Source organism: Chaetodon auriga, chromosome 17 (assembly GCF_051107435.1).
Source record: "Chaetodon auriga isolate fChaAug3 chromosome 17, fChaAug3.hap1, whole genome shotgun sequence".
Lineage (NCBI taxonomy): Eukaryota > Metazoa > Chordata > Actinopteri > Chaetodontiformes > Chaetodontidae > Chaetodon > Chaetodon auriga.
Window position 1 is genome coordinate 17,244,108 of NC_135090.1, and position 17,249 is coordinate 17,261,356.

The 17,249-nt window shown below is 41.2% G+C and overlaps 1 protein-coding gene across 1 annotated transcript in view; it reads left to right on the forward strand.

The window, feature by feature from the left end:
- The window catches only part of LOC143335279 (dolichyl-diphosphooligosaccharide--protein glycosyltransferase subunit STT3B), a 75,731-nt gene that overhangs the window by 14,486 nt on the left and 43,996 nt on the right, over positions 1-17,249 (forward strand). The window lies entirely within an intron of this gene.

Below are 17,249 nucleotides of genomic sequence, written 5' to 3' on the forward strand. Positions count from 1 at the left end.
CTGTTTAAATGTTTAGTCGTATATCTTCAATAGGTATATTATTTTTGGCGGTATTTTGCTTTTATCCTCTTGTTGCTTTTCTTTTTGTGACAAGTACTGCCTTCCTGCTTTCCCCTCCCAAGTCCTTTGCATTTGACACTAAAATCAAAGACTGTGAAATTCTGTGATGGTGTCATCTCCTCTCTCATCTCAACCTGTGACCTTCAAAGCATGTTTTCTTTTTAAGCAGATGCACCCTAGTTAGCGAGATCAAGGAGGATATTTCCGACACTTAAGGAACGAATCCAGCTCTGATGATGGCACCTCTCCATTAAAAATGCTCCCAAAGCTTCATTGGAATATATGAAGGAGATCATTAGGCACTTGATATGATTTCACTCAGGAGAGATAAGTGACCTCAGACTTTGACATTTCCCTTGCAATGTAGCTCCAGAATTTGGCAATTACCACAGTCATTAGAATTCCATTTACCATGACTGCTTATCTTGACCTTGAAACATACATTTTCAATCCAAGTGGCAAACTTGACAGAGGTACTCTTCTCTCTGTCACTCTCAGTTTCTTATTTGCCAGTTTCCTGGGTTTCTTTTATGTGTCTCTGTTCTCTTCCCATGAGCATGACTTTGGAACTTAGCAAGCAAGCCTTGTTCTCAAGCTGTGATCTAACTCCCATCTGGTCCCCCCAGCTACCCAGAGTTTCATTTCAAAGCAAGATGAACTTGTCGAGGCTCTTAATAGCTATGTCACCTGTCTCCCATTTGCCTCAAAAGTCTCATAAAGCAGGACCCCTGCATCAGTGAGAAATGGCACTGTATTAAACCTCTGTGTACTCTAACAAGCATGCTTCCGTTTAGGTTTAGTGTATTTCTTCCTGACTTTGATTGCATGCTAACCCCCCGCAGCCAGTCAGTGTGCTAGTGAGGTTGTTATTTTTTTGATAATGCTCTTACTGTTGCCATTTGGCACATCATGTGAATTCCTGTGGTGAATGGCTGCCAGAATTCACCTATTTTCATTATTATTAGGGGTTTTTACGCTCTTTGGCTTTCACAACTGCTTTTTAAAAGCTTTGGTATTTTGGAGTATTTTCTTTCTTTTTTTGGGGGGGGGGGGCTTTTTAGCCCTTATGACAGTGACAACCGAAGGCATGACAGGAAATGGGGTAGAGAGGGAGGGGATGACACACAGCAAATGAGCCGCAGGCGGGAGTCGAACCTGCGGCCACTGCAGAGGACCGACAGCCTCAATACATGGGGCGCACACACACTACCAGCTGAGCTATAGGGGCGCCCCTTGGAGTGTTTTGTAATGTGGATTTTGTGTCGTCGAGGAGGAAAGTGATTTGTTTGTGGCTATTGTAGCGGATGCTTTAAAGTATTTTTCACCTTTTTCTAGAGCTTACACAATTAGTCGATTAATTGATTTGTAGAATGGCAGAAAATTACTGGTCAGCTATTTTGATATTTTCCAGCCTCTCAGTTATGAGGATTTGCTGCCTTATGCGACAGTAAATCAAGCAATTGTCACCTTGAACTCTAAGAAATTGCCATTTTTCACAATTTTCTGACATTTCATAGATTCACCTTTTTTTATCCAATGTAATTTTTTTATCTTTTTAACTATAATAAGCCCTACCAATCCACTTCAGGCAGAATACATTACAGCCAAAGAAGGGCTCAATAGCATTTCTGCATTGAAGAACATGTGATTGTGTGCGTGTTTCTATTTGAATCTGTTTAACTGATTCTCTCGAGACAGTCCTTGATTTTTGATGATGTGACACAAATGGTAAATTTTGGCACTGTTGCTCAAGGGTTCATTATGGCGAGGTCATAGTTTGGGGCAGCAGGATGGCCATTAGCCAGATGTTGAGTGGATTCCTCAGAGGGAATGTTAAGGGATGGTTGGTTCAACCCAATTAACATTTTATTCAGGCTGGGGCAAGTCGGGCTGTTGTAGTCCAGCTTAGGTGATATTAAGTTCATTTCTTCCAGAATAAGCGTAAATGATCCTTATCACCAGAGCTGTTAATGCATGTTGCTGATTGTACTGTGTGTAACAACATGTCATGTCTGCAAATGCCAAGAATGTTGATAAAAGGTTGATAGAACTCGTATGTTTAAACAAAGATGTCTCTCTTCTTGACTTAATACGGGACAAAGGATGTCTCTTGTAGAGATGCTGGCTGTACAGCTTGTGACATTAGTCTTCTGTCTGCATCAGCATCATTCACTTGCAGAGGGAAATCAGAGGGACGATTCTCCCTTCTGCGTTTCTGGGCTGCAGTTCAATCAGGAGTCGAGCTGAGAGAGTCATCTGTTTCTTTCTCCGTCTCCATCACCCTCTCTCTTCATCTAGCGTGCGCGCGCACACACACACACACACACACACACACACACACACACATACAAATGCACCCTACCTGCACTTGCTACAGCTAGAGCTGCCCTAATGTCATTACGACACTCCCAGCGAAGGTTGGGCCATATTTGATGGAGCTCGGCAGACAAAAGCAGAATTTGGCTGCGAACTAACAGCAGTCCCATCTCTCAGGCTCCCTGTAATAGGGTTCTGGGTTTGTTACCCCCTCTGGCTGGAGATTTGCTACACAGGCAAGAGCGCAAGAGGAAGCCCTTGCTCTCATTCACCACTGCAGATCTATAGAGTATGGAGTTTTCATCCAGGATGAGCTCATTGTTGCCTTTTATGTATTCCCTTTGCCCGGAGATCCGTTTTCTACTAAGATGCTATCTCTGTGCATTTCACACAGATTTCTACTGCAGCTTGATTTTTATCTCTGCTGAAGTTTCAAAGTTGGATTAGGGCAACTGTTTGTTTTCAGTGTGGAATGAGTGATTAGATCTCTGTTCATACGGAGTTTGCAGACACCAGGCTCATACACAGCAGTGCTGACCGCCTGTTTAGCATAGCTTTGATAGGCTTCCAAAGAAAGTTGTCACTGATCATCAGAATTTTAATACTCCTATGTAAGTTTATTTTAGTGATAACCTGAGGCAGAAGGGCAACTGTAGCAGCTTGACAGAAACAGAAGGGGGACTGCGTGAGTACACTGAAGGGTTTGAGAAGTGATCATATATCCACATGACATTGAAAGGTATTTGGTTTAGTTTTTCATTCATGCACAGCCCTGATTGCAAAAAATGCACTCATTTGCGTACAGACTGTTTTCAAGTCCATGCAGAAATATCCTTTATCCAATCATGTGTTCACAAAGTGGTGAACGTCGCTCCATCCTTGCTTGCGAGTGACTGAACCTTTCCAGGATGCCCCTTTCACACCCAATCATGATACTATCACCTGTTACCAATGGACCTGTTTACCTGTGGAAACACCAAACAGGTGTTTTTGGAGCATTCCACAACTTTCCGAGTCTTTAGTTGCTCCTGACCCAGTTTGTTTAAAATGTGTTGATGGCATCAGAATAAGCAGATAATTACAAAAATCAATGAAGCTGATGAGGTCGAGCATTAAATATACTGTCTGTACTGTACTGTTCAATTGAGTATATGTCAAAAGCAAAGCAAATGATCACATTCTGTTTATTTGTGTTTCACACGGCGTCCCAGCTTTTTTGGAATCTGGGTTGTTGGAGGATCTGGAACAGGTTTCTCACAGTCACACAGTTCTTCTCATGCCATGAGACCAAAATAGGTCATGTTGCTGTTTTAGCGTGCACCACATGTCGAGAGGTGTATAAAATTGTTTTAAGGCGGGCCACAGTTTTGACCTTAAAAGCTCTTGCTGCACTGTCTCAGACACTGAACAAAACTCATCCCCATGCTGAGATGCATTTGTGATGCCAGGGCCTGAGTGATGAGCAGCAGCGCATACAGCTACAGTACTTTCCATTTAGCCAAGAGCAATCCTTCATCCCTGGCACTGAAGCCCTAAAGCGTGCAAGCTTCACCATGTCTGGGGTGACATTTAATTGGAGGAATAACAAAAGGCTCATTGTCTTTCCTCTACTGGAAATTACTACAGCAATTTTGCCCCCCACCACACAAATCAATGTCTTCGTCCTCCAGTGCAATTATGCATGCAGAGTCACAGTTATGACGAAGTAGCTTTTTCTGCGTTTTACAAAGTCGTGAAGTCCCCTGTGGTGGTATCTGTATTCGGCATGGTTGCTCATTAGATTGCATGGATCATTAAAGGCTGCTACATCAAACAAGCGTTCTTTGGGTTGCTTGCACTGAGCTCATGTTGCCTGTGTTGTCTATGTCCCTCTCCAGCTTCTACAAAGAGGACCTGATCTGACAATGGATCTTTGAGGCTGCCTTTTTATTTTTCGTCTTTTTCCTACTCTGGAGTATATGAGCAATTACTATTATTTCTGAAAAACATATTGTTTTTAATGTAGAAATAACGGCGCCTAGAACTGTTTATTAGGCCATCCAAGAAAGTGAGTAAAAAACCATTAATTGTCACTCACCAAATTACTGAAGATATTCTGTAGGCCTGAGCGGTGTACTCTGTCACACTAGTTCACTCAGGTTAAATGACATGAAATGGAAGTTAATGTGGGCTCTAAAACGAGAAAACAGGCTCAGAGCACTTGTGTACTCAGTCAGCACAATGGTTTTGTCTTAACATAATTTAACAATGTGGACATGCATGCATATCTGTGTTTTTTCCCCATGCTCTTGAGGAAAGTGGATCTTACATTCATTGTCTGAAATAAGCTTTACAGCTGCAGGTAAGTTTTGAAGCTGCTCAAAATGCCACAGATGACTATGCTATCTATCTTGCCTAAAGATCTTAAGTTGCCTTTATGCTTTGGGACTTTGTTTTCCAGTTTGTTCGTTAAGTGAAGGTGCGGCACAAAATGTGTCCATGCTTGTCGGAAAGAAAGACTAAGATATTGTGGCTATAAACTATGCACATTCAGTCTGTGGCTTCTTTTTTGTTTGTGGTAGTCTGGCTGTCAGTCAATGTCACTGTCATACTGATGACAGAGGACTTGCCATTACTGCGTTATGCAAAGGCAGTTTAAAATAAAATGTTTTGACTGGCTATAGACACAGAAGTTCTTCTTCGACAGACGGATAACAATGGCATGCCGACTGGCGTATGCACAGATGAGATACTCTCTCTACCCTCAATGATTTCTTTTTATCTGCCAAGAATACTCAAATATATTCAGTAGATCTATATGCTGTAACTAAAAAAAAGCCATTTCATTAAAATTGGACTTAGAATGGCTACCTATATATTATTGATATGTTAGTATGCTGTTAGATCGAATCAGATGAAAGCAAATCAAACTACTCACACCTTCACTGAACAAACAATGAGGCCGTTGTAGCTCCTGTGTATATGTAAATATGCTTATTAAAAATGATTTAATTATGATGAAATGCGTGTTAAAATCATCAATCATCCATCCTCACAGACCGAGTCGTGTGTGTCTGTGAAGACTTCACTGTGTGCACAAAGAACTTGTTGATTTTACGCTGAGCCTTGCTTATCAGTAAGGTGCATTCGGGTCTCAAGAGGGCTGACTCCTCATTGCTGTTCAAAGAGCGAGAGAGACTGTCTTTCCCTGGAAAGTTAATTCTGAATTAACCAGCTGCTTGCTACTCCAGATACACTAGCTCTTCATTTTCATGCAAGTTTTTTTTTTTTTTTTTTTTTTAAAAAAGGCCATACCCCAGGCTAGCTAGTTAGTTGGATAGCGACAGTGCGAAACGCAGACATCGTGTGTCTGTGCTCTTTGCTTGCTGAAGAGGCCATACGATTTGGGAATTTGTACCTCCTCAAAGACTCCCTCGTGGAAGAATGAAACACTGCTTTGTCCGTACTGTAGAAAAAGAGAGAAAAAGAGGAGCAGAGAGAGTGAAGCACTCCCTTCTGTTCTCTTCCATTCTCTTGTAGCCATAGAATATGAAACAGCAGAGGCAGCCATGTGTTTGGAAATAATGATGAAGGGACCGCGGTGCTACAGGAGACGGTGCATAATTATTCTGCCCTGGCAGTAAATTTTGACCCCTCAGTATTTCAGAACCACAGTCAAGCCCATTTGTGAAGATATGGCAGCTTTGGGGCAGCAGTAAGTTGTCTTATGATGTAGGCACGCTGTTTTAATGATTGTCGAGATTGCAGAGAGAGGTTGCGTAAAGTGCTCAGTGTCGTCTTGAATGGAGTGTTACTGAGCGCCTTCCACTGATGTTTAAGCCAATGAGGCGTAAATGTCTTACCTGCTTTCTCTGCTGTCTCTTAGCGACTCCGCAGCTCATAGCAAAGCCATTGCACTCAACGAGAGAGCAATAACAACTTTTTGTCCAGGGGAATCAATTGTATGTAGACTGCGTAATTGTCCACAGCTGTGTTTTTAACATCCAGTTTTATGGCTTCATCTCTGGCCATTGTGCTGTCTTAATAGAGCTTTTTCTCCCAGTTTCCCTCTTTCCCGCAGTAGGTGGATGTTTGGATGAAGAGAAAATGATTTTTAAGCTGTATATGACTGTAGCCAGCTGCCCTCAGTTTACCCTCACTGCAGGATTTTCAGGCTGGAACCTCACAGTGGGGGATTTAGTATATGCTTGTCTGTAGCTCCAAAATGTACTGATACTGCAAGCATTACAGCCTTTGAGTTGAGTTCCTTCTCAAGGATATTTTGAGGGCTTAGGCAAGTACATCATCAGGAGTTGTACATGCATTTTAATTGCCTTCCCCATTACACCTTGTCAGTAGTTAGTCTAGAAACTTTAGTTTAAACCTGCGCTGTTCTTTTTTCCAAATCATGACAAGGCATTCAGACGTGAGTTCTTTTGAGAATGCCTTCAATAGAGATCTCAGTCTGTGATGATTAGGCCTGTAATTATTGCTGCTGTTTGTTCTCGATGTTTGTGTTTGTGATATCCAATTGATTAGCCGCCCGTTATGACAGCAAAGCTCTTTGTGTACCAGTAATTACTCCCTATCTCCAGGATTCACTGCTGCCTGCTCTTTCTGCCTGGCTCTCCCAGTGCCTTCCCTATTTTTGGTCGATGGTAACAGTGGGTTTTGATAAAAGCAAAGCCTCTGCCCCAGTGGACTCCTTGGCTAAATGTGGAATTGGCATGCCTTTCATCCATTTCCTTTGATTCACATGCCGCAGTTTGAAATTCAGTGACTTGGTGCTTTTGGGAACGTCACATTTCTTATCCTCCTCCTTACCTTTTAAATGGACTCAAAGTGCAAATCTTTAGCTGCTTTTGAACCACTCTTGTATCAAAGACGTTAACATAATTCTAAATCTAGCATTGTGACTAGCTTTGGCTTATTGGTCCTGCAGCATTTAACCAAGAGCTTAGGGAGGAGAGTTTGTGACCTGAAGACCTGGCACAGGAAATGTGTTTGAAGAAAAACTGAAAACTGAATGAGATGAATTTAAGTTCCCTTAACACTTACAGTTGGTGCCCACAAACAAAATGATAATTTACCATGTCTACCGGCCTTTCCTGCACTAATGAATAGGCTTTCATCAATAGACAGCCAACACATTTCTTTTTCTTTTTTTTTGCCGTGTGTTACTGAGCGGGTAGTGTACTGTGTAGGTTGCTGTGCAATTGCAGGCCAGACAGCTAACCATTGAGCTACAGCTTTCTATGAAGTTCTGCAAAACCAGCGCTGCAGATTCAGGTGACATTTCTCTGTAGGTTCATTACTACAGGTGACCCCTTTTCCCGCATCACATTACTTCAGTAAACAGCTGTTTTCCATCTTGGGAGATCTGGGTACCTTTTGTGCTCATAGAAATTTAATTGTATCCAGTTTTCATAAACGATACAACGAAATGATAAAATTAAACAGTGATATCATTAGGTACATCAATTTTAAGGGGCCAAGGCTACTGTAAACATATATTAAAGCAGTTTTCAGTATTGACCACCTCTCCTGTGCAGTCTTCTTTCAACTTGGTTTGACACCATCAGTCCTTTTTTGGACAGAATGATTATGAGTTTATTGGCATCTACAGTACATAAGCCACAGGTAGATTACCTCTACTTTGGCATTATATGTGGTGAAATCTATAATACATTGATCTTATAATGCTGTAGCCACCCAGTGTGTCCATATTGCAGTTCGTGACACTCATCTGTGCATGCTCTTAATCTCCAGTGCTAAGAAGCACACTTCTTATTTCCCATCTGCTGTCCGTGTAGTGTGCAGAGACTGTCATAGAAACATCTGTTACAGTTCAAGTCCACTCATCAGTTGTCAACCCAACATATTCATCAGACAGGACTTTTCAGAGCTTGGATGGATGGCTACATGTCTGCAAACTGGAGTGTTTTGGCTGAAGATCATGGATTTACTCCAGAAATCTTAGTCCCTGTGAAATGCTGATAGGATTAAAGTTTTTTGCAAATGAAATACACCAGTTCATCAGTTATATCAGTTAGGAAACAGCTGATATTTTGTTTTTCGGATTTGGGCAAAAGGGTTATAATGTGTGCTTGTTTACACACTAAAAGCTCCCTCTCTGTCTCTTCAAGTGTGCATGTATTGTGAAAACTGGTTTTAATAAAGTTGTTGTGGAGTGATATTTCAGTCAATAGCATCTGTCTGTTGAATGTTGCCTTTTACTGAGGGGAATACAAAGATGACCCAATTATGTAGCTAAGTCAATTGTTTTATTCCTGACCATCCATTGGGGAGGGGGTATCATGTGTGAATGCTTTGCTTATTTACTCTCTGCTTTGTCCAGATTTCACATCCAGTCTATGTTCAGTTCGGGAGGTTCTTAGGCGATGGGAGGCTAAGCTTTATGGGGAATTTATAGTATTATAGACCGCACTAAGAAGAGCTTAATCTTTTGAAATATGATCAGGTTGCTTTGAACTCTGACAGATTCAGCTGTATTCTTGCTATCATGCGGTGGAGTATTAAGGCTAAGATAGAAGCAACTTGAAGACTGATCAAGGTAATAGTCAAACTTTCTCCTTTCAGCTAGGTTGTGTTTTTAACACTGTCAACTAAATATGCATGTAAGGGGGTCTCACTCACCTTGGTTATACTTAAACTCCCATTTTACTTCTGAATGCATTCAACACAGTAATTGCTGTGGTGTTCAACCAATATGTGTTGGGGTTCAGACTCCTCATCTTTCCTTTGTGATTACTAGTCAATACTAAGCTAGCCCCAGCTGGTTAATTGTATGCCACATGGCCACTTCTGTGTAATGTTATTGAACACAGAAGGCACAGTTGCCTTACTGTTTTGTCATTGATGGATTCCTTGCACATCAGCCTACAGTTTTGCAAGTGCTGAAAATCTCAACCTTGCCTATTAGAGCTGACCCCAGGCTCAGTTTATTCCCTTTGTTATTACAACCTGGTTTTAGAGTACTTTTTAAAAATCTTTTCACATTCTCCACATGCTTAATTGCTGTGAAAAAAGACGTTAACACCGTCTCTCCATTCTCTTTTGCATACCAAATGACCAAAAAGTGGAACCCTCTGGACAATGAATTAATTGTACCTTTGTGCAACTTCAGTGACTCTAATTTTGGATTTTTGCGGAGACAGGAAGGGCTTCTGGGGAGGGGAGGGGTTCTGAGGCTGTAGTTTGCAGTGAGTCACTGCAATCATGTTTTGTCTACTTCTGTGTACATATAAGGGAGGAACAGAAATTATAGGCATCAAAATAAATGTAATTTTGTATTGGACAAAAAAAATAGATAGAAAAGCTGCAATTGTTTCTGAATTCTCATCTCTCACTGCATTACTAGCACAACGCTAAATGTGATCCACCCCACATTGTTCTATTGTGTACTTCTTTTGTGTTTTCACTGTGACATTAATTAGAAATTTGTTCTCGCAATAGGAAAGTCACAGTAGGAACCACACTGTTAAAACAAGGCTGTTGTTCATGTCGTCCTTTGGTGTCTTTCCTGCATAGGAAGTAGAAATGTTCTGGTTGTGGGATTGTCTCAGTTGGCCTCATTGGACTCAGTTGACCTGGCACATTCTTCTTCATGATGCTATCATGGAGAGCAGTTGGATCACACTGAGCCACTGCTTTGTTTAGATTACTAATCTGTTTGTAGCTGTTTAGTTCAAAATGTAGGAAGCAATTAAGTGTGAAATGATTCTGTGTACCAAAGCCCCTTCTTGAAATTTCTTCGAGGACCTCCATAACCCTGTGCCCTCATCTGGCAGCAGTATCAGCAGGCCTTCTCTGAATGTCACAAGGTTAAATGCTCTCAATTTTCTCTTTCAAGTTTTGTACATGCTTGTTTAAAATATTGTCATCTGCTGCTGAACAACCCCTGTGTTGTTTGCCAGCAGAGCCTGCCCTTTATGTGGCTGTGTTCTGGACACATACAATCATGGATGTAATTAAATTCATATAGCATGAATAATTAGAATCACCAAGGGTTGTACTGACATTTTGTTCAGTGCATTAATTTTCATCAAATGATGAACTCAATAAACTATACTAACTGCACACATTGTGCAATTGAACAAATTGTGATAATGATTAAATCATTGGCATTAACTGCAGTTTGGGGTCATGTGGGTAATATTATTGCAACCGTTTTTTTGAAATATTATAAATATAAAACATTAGTTTTGGGCCTATTTTCAATTGTCATTAAGATGTTCATCATATTTAGATTGATCATGAAGCACATACAATGTCAAAGACAATGACTTTTTTGTTTTCAAAGATGAGCTGTTATGTCAAAATGTTAGTTGCTACATCTTACTAGAAAGCAGTTAGCTACAGTATATTTCATGTACCCCAGACCTCATTGTTTCAAGCCTGTTTGAAGTGATCAGTGAAGGCTTAATGTAAAACAAACAACATTCAGTGTGTAGCCAACAGATGTTTCCAGCCATGTGTGTTCATCCACCTCAATAAATCAGACAGTCCTCAGACTTCCTCTGTTTTACAACTCACACCACTGCATGCATGCTCACTGTGCATTCTCGACCCTGTTTGGATAATTTATTATTCAGTGCCTCTCCTTGTGCACTTACAGCTTGTGTAAGCATCTTGTCCAGCTTCCCTAGGAGAATAGCCTAATTCAAGATCGATTGTTCTATTAGACCCACAAGGCATTATACATCTGTGTCATTGTGATAGGTATGGCCGAGTTGTTTTCACACAGGTGTGAATAAGAGCCTGTATGCCCGTGAAAAGATAATTAGGATGTCAATAGCAGTGATTCTGCTCTCCTGTAAATCTGTTGTCAGGAAAATGTAGAGCTCATTGACTAATTGCCTTCAAGTGACTCCAACTGGGTATTTTACACAAAAATCAGCACATTCCAGGGCTGAACAAATCTCAGGAAGCCGCATGCTTCCTCACACATAATACAAGAGATACAGCATTGACACATTCACAAAATAGCACCTACTGTAGACACAGAAAAGTCTTTATCAGACTGTGCTCTATTTCAGAATTGAATAACTCTGCTCCCAGCAGCCTTTTTTACAGCCCAAACTGTTTTATGTGTGAATCTTTATCTTCACTGTCAAAATGTGGAGGCAGTGGAGCAAACAAACAATGCTAGTTTATAGCTATTCTGTGTCTAATGGGTAGTCCTAGTAAGAGCTGGAGCACAATAATGTGTTTTGAAGTTATTCCCCAAGGCAAGTCAATATTTATGCCATCGTGTCTCTTTACCTCAAGATACATTGTCATTTTTCAATTTTCATCCATTAGTTTCAACAGGCAGCAGTGTGGCTGTTTGTATGTATATTAACATGAAGATCTTGCACTTCAGCAAGGCACAAAAACAGAAACCATCTGGTTGTGTTACTACTGCCAGCTGGTTCGATCAGAAAAATTTAAAGGGGCAAATTTAATGTTTTCTTTTTTTTGTATCACCCCAATGTCAAGTCCAGATCCAAATACATATCCATTCAGTCCAATTCCAAATTCATAGTTTTGTATTTTTGGGTGTTTTCTCTCATATCTTACATAGTACCTTCATTTTGCACAGATTTATTTATTTTTTAATTTTCAATGCCCAGTTTTTGTGCACACTGTCGTCCTTGCCTCGATGAACACTGTTTGCTGGCCTTGGGACGATATTGATTGCAATGCTACCCTTGTGAGATGAGATGTCACTATCCACTTCTTTTAATGTGCTTTTGTCTGCGCTGGCATCGTGACCAAGTAGAAGGAACAGGAACCTCACTGAACCGCATCTCTTCAGGAGTGGTTGAAATTTCAGTGACGACAAACCCAGTACCTCTTTTTATTGCACACTGGACTATGACAAACTTGTTGCTAGTGAAATTCATTGTAACCAAAATAATTCTGGTGGAGCCTGCCATTTGAAGCATGTGGGAGGAGGGTTTAATATTGATGCTGAAAATCATATTTATCATTCATCATTAATCCCTTTATACATTTATATGAGATTACATTTCTTACATACATGCTACATTTGTATTGTTTATCTCTCAGTATAAACATGCAGCCCTAAGTCTATGTTAGGATGGTTTTAATTGTGGATAGACCTCCTGCCTTAATGGACTTACATGCTAGATGCAGCTTCCCTGTACCAATTTGAGAGTGGAAATTGGGGTTGAATGTATGGATTCTCCTCAGCCTGCTAAGTAGCATAATGATGCAGCATTGATTCACCTCACACAAACACGCGGCTCTGACTACAACCACACTACAAAGTGTTTTAAAACACTGTTTTAAAATGAAAGTGATCTCTGTCCAGCGAGTGTTTTAGCACCTTTTCAGACTGTCTCACACACATGCATCACAAAGGAGTATCGCACAGGTGCTATGTACCAAATGCGAGATATGTTGCACTGTACAACCCTCAGTAATTTTGGAAGTAGGATGAAATGGCTCTTCCTGGACCTCTTTATCTCAAAAGATGAGCTCTGCACTCAAGATTCAATTAGAAAAATGCTCCCTGCAGTGTCAGCAAGTGCTCACGCGTTGAAATTAGGATAATTGTCTTTTTTTGTGCCTGTTTGAGTTTTTGGAAACAGTTGACTGATTATCTGCATATGTGGTATTTGTTTCCTAACGATTCTGTTCATAGGTTTTTGCTGCTCCGGTTTCTATAAACAACCCTACATCAACTGAGACAGTACCTCATTGAATCTGCTGCATATTCTGGCAGGCTAGTAATTACAGCCAATATTTAATTTTGGATTTACTAAGTCGTGTCTTGTCGCATGTGAACAATATTGTCATCACACATCCACTGAATGCAATTACCTTACTGGGTCATTGAGCACTCAGGAACACACATACAGACACACACCACCCTCCGAGAATGAAGTGATACAGTCGCTAGATGACATGCCAGGATGCCTCATCTTGTCAGGTGATGGCAGGCATGCTGGACACTCAGCACTATTAAAGCTTTGGCTGCTCTCCAGTGAGCCAGTTTGTGTGACCCTTTCCACAGCACGGAGGTATTAGTTTTGGGGCAGGAAGGGAAAGTGTGCAGTGTGACTGAAAACTAGCGATCATGCAATACTCAGGTAATCCAACCAGAAAATCCAATTTGGAGACTATTAAAAGGCAAATTCTGTAGGCTGCAGATAGTTGTAATCCTATTTCAAGTGCTTGTAAAACTGTACGTAAGGGGCTTGTCTAGAAGGCTAATCAGAGTAGCAAATTTACAGTTGGAGTCGCAGGTAGGTTTAGTGTTTCATACTGGTTTATGTGCTGTCTCAGTGAGGATCCGTCCTGCCGAGGTGTCGATAAGCTGGACTCTGAATCTACGAGCTAATATCTTATGGCAGTGATGTTGAGACAATTGGCAAATAAAGCACAGTTGTAGTTTGGTTTCTCTCAGTTGGTTGCCTTGTTTACTTTTTAATGAGTTTTACCTTGTAAGATCAATCAATTCTCCCATTCTCCAGAAATTCAGATTTTATATTGTTATGTTTATATTTACAGCCAACGTTAGGGATGAATAATGAACTTAGCAAATCACACTTTGGCTGAGCGTCCTGTGAATTTGTCTGACCTTATTCTTTCCTCGCATATTGTGTCTTGTAAATCATATTGTGCTGTTGACTGCTATACTACTGTCTCCTGAGTGCGTGTTGTGGTGCAAGCCAACAATATCCTCCACCTTCATCTATCCAAGTCTCCTTCATTGTGTTCTGCTCCTTTCATTATAGACTTTCGAGACCACTGCTTTGAAAACACTCAATAACATGACACCTCGGCGATGCTCAACCCTGTTCATTTGACAGGTGTCTTGTTGTGTGAAGCTTGTGATGCAAGTGCTCGCTGGCCTTTTGGGTCCCCAAGCTGGCTCCCATTTACAGGTTACTCATTCAGAGTTTGACAGAGGTGGCTAATTAGTCAAGGTGGTGATTACACCCCTGGAACCAAAAGTCTATTTAGACATTCAGCATATCGTAAACCAGTGGGGGAAAGGCAATGATGCATCTGATTATGAAGTCGATACTGAATGAGGCATTACTGGCTTGTAAACAGCAATGCTGCCCACTTAGTCATGCTGATGATGATGGTCCTGTCTCAACAGGAAACTGATAATCAGTGAAACAGACCTTTGATTAAAATGAATTATGACGCCTGCAGAGCATCCCGAGTGATCTAAAGTGCACACTATGCCACTCCTAATTTTCAGTTTTGCGCTGAGATGTTGTCAGAGGAGTTTATATAGGGGCCCCATCGTTCCCTTCATCCTGCTCGCAATCAATCCAGGAGTGTTGTTTTTTTTATGGCGTCGCTCAGCTTTAAGTTCACTTGCTGCTGGTTTGAAGTGCTGCAACGGCATCACTAGTAGTCATGTGCTCTGTGGCCTGAGACCATATTGGCAGCTATGCATTAAATTGCTAATGTGCCTGGCAGTGCTACATTATCCGCCCCATCAAAGTGACAAGGGCAGGGATAAATCACTACGCTCGGCTGTCCGTGAGATCATTGGAAAATGGGTTTTGTGGATATGGCTTGGCAGCGTGCAGAGTTGTCTTTTAGAATGCTTTCTTTGAATTCGCTTTGTTTCTGCCTCGCTGATTTGACAGCTGCAGAACAATGAGGCAGAAGTAGCTGGCTAGTTGCACCTGCATTCAAAGTCCCACAGTGGAAGAACTCTCTCACACCTGGCTGCCTCTGTAGCTTTTCACTTTGTAACATTGTGGGTCTTTGCACACCTCAGTATGTAAGGAAGTAGACTCACGGAATGGCAAAACAAAAGAATCGTCTAGGTCGTCTAATTTTTAAGGAACAGTTTGATTGCCCATTGCAAATTGTTTTTGCGGTAAAATGATCTTATGTAAGAGGAGGATATAAGTTCTAAACTATGATGGACAAGAGTGAATCTTCAATAGTAAAAAAATTTCAGGTGGATTTTATCAGCCAAAAATCTGACATGCAAGTACAATGGCAGTGTATTCTTTTCTGTTCTGTGCCAAGATTCAGGGCCTCGGGTCTCAGGTTGTTGAGTAATATGATGTAATTGCCCAAGGAGCCACAAAGATAAACCCTCATGTCAGCTCCTCAATAGCTTTTCAAGATCACTTTAAGAGGCACAATGCCTGTTACTGCTTTCTATTTCTTCCACGTTTTCTTCCAAGGCATAAACAATATTGCACGTCTAATGTCTGATCACTGTGCTGGCATTGACTTATAAATGTGCCGAGCAACAGCTCAGAAGGTCAAATGTCCTAAAAATGGCATGGAAATTTGTTGGTTTTCAGTGCAAATGTCAAACTTGACGACTTCATGCCTGCATATAAAACACTGATTAAAAAAACTTTCATGCAATGAAAACATGTGATACATGTTGTCATGTGAGTATCTGAAATTGTACGATAAACCAAGAAATAGTCTTAACTGATATAGAAGCAGGGATAAAAAAAAGTTGTTTACAGTGGAGTCAGTTATTGGAAAATTGGATCTTCTAGAAATGAAACGTGCTGCTCAAGATGAACACGAGACCACCTCTTAACGTTTGGCTTGAAATGACTCATGTCTGGCCACCGTGTGCTCTCTGGAAACATGAGCCAAGATGGGAGGCCTTGCACGAGGGAGGAGAGCTCCGACTTCAGGTGCGATGTGGAGGCGGTAAAACACCAGGCGACTTGTGATGATTAATGAGCCTCAACTTATGCCAGCAATTTTAAACACACTGTCCTGATCACGAGTGGAAGCCGCACACACTCGAGCAGCTTTGTGACAACTCTGCTGCTGCCTCGCCTGATATCAGACAGAATGGTTAACTCGTTACACTCCATTTGCATCTTCAGTCTGACACTGTGTCCACATTTCTGTGGGGCTGAGGGATTCGATTTCCCCTAGCCAATCACAAGAGACCAACATATCTACCTGAATCAAAGTCCTTTTAAGTTGACACAATGCAAAGCTGGAAAACTGGTATCGCTCGGCGTGTAAGAGCGAAGCAGAGCAAAGTGAAAACAAACTACTGTGTCGGCCATAGAAAGCCTTAATATCACAGCTTGACAATGTTTGACAACAGCTTGACAACGGTGTTAGTGCTGCCTGTAGCACTGATTGGCTAATTGTTGGGCACTCATTGGATCGATTGCTTTTTTTTAACTGAGAAACAGCTGTTTTCATGTCACTATGCATCAGTCAGCTCAGTGGAGAAGGCAGATTTCAAGGTCTGGACCCAGGCAACTGCTGCCTCTCCTTGTCCAACGTGCATTCGTACACACACACAGTTAAAATCTGAAGAATACCTATAAATGTGATGTGTGCATGTTAGCCTCTATGCAGTGCTGTTGTGTATATTGGTACACCACTGTAATCTTGGTAAGGCCTGTGTGTGATTTGAAGCTGTACATAAAAGCAAATTCACAGCATTTTGAGGATCTCAGCCCTGAATTACCGCAGAACAACCGTCACAGATGCATGCATGATCTTGAGGAAAGCATTTAGAGTAAAGATGAACACATAAATTTAAGGTTGTTAAAACTTAATCACACATAAACACGCCTTTGCAGTGTTTTGTCACATTTAAGGCTGCTCGCTGAAACGTGACCTTGTCTGTTGGCTGTCCGTATGCTTTTACTTGGTTTTAGTCTGAATCAAAGAACCTCTCTGGTGGTTAAAGGAGCTGATTAATAACACAGGTGATGTTATCTCCCATTCTCTCTTGTATATATCTCTAGAGGAGACAGACAGATCAGGTAATTGTCCTTTTGCAGTCTGTTCTGCCTTGCTATAGGTTCTCTATGCATGAAGTGTTTTACATGAGTTATATGGACCTCTGAACATACCATAAAGCAGCCCACATTAATGAGCTCTGCAGCGAA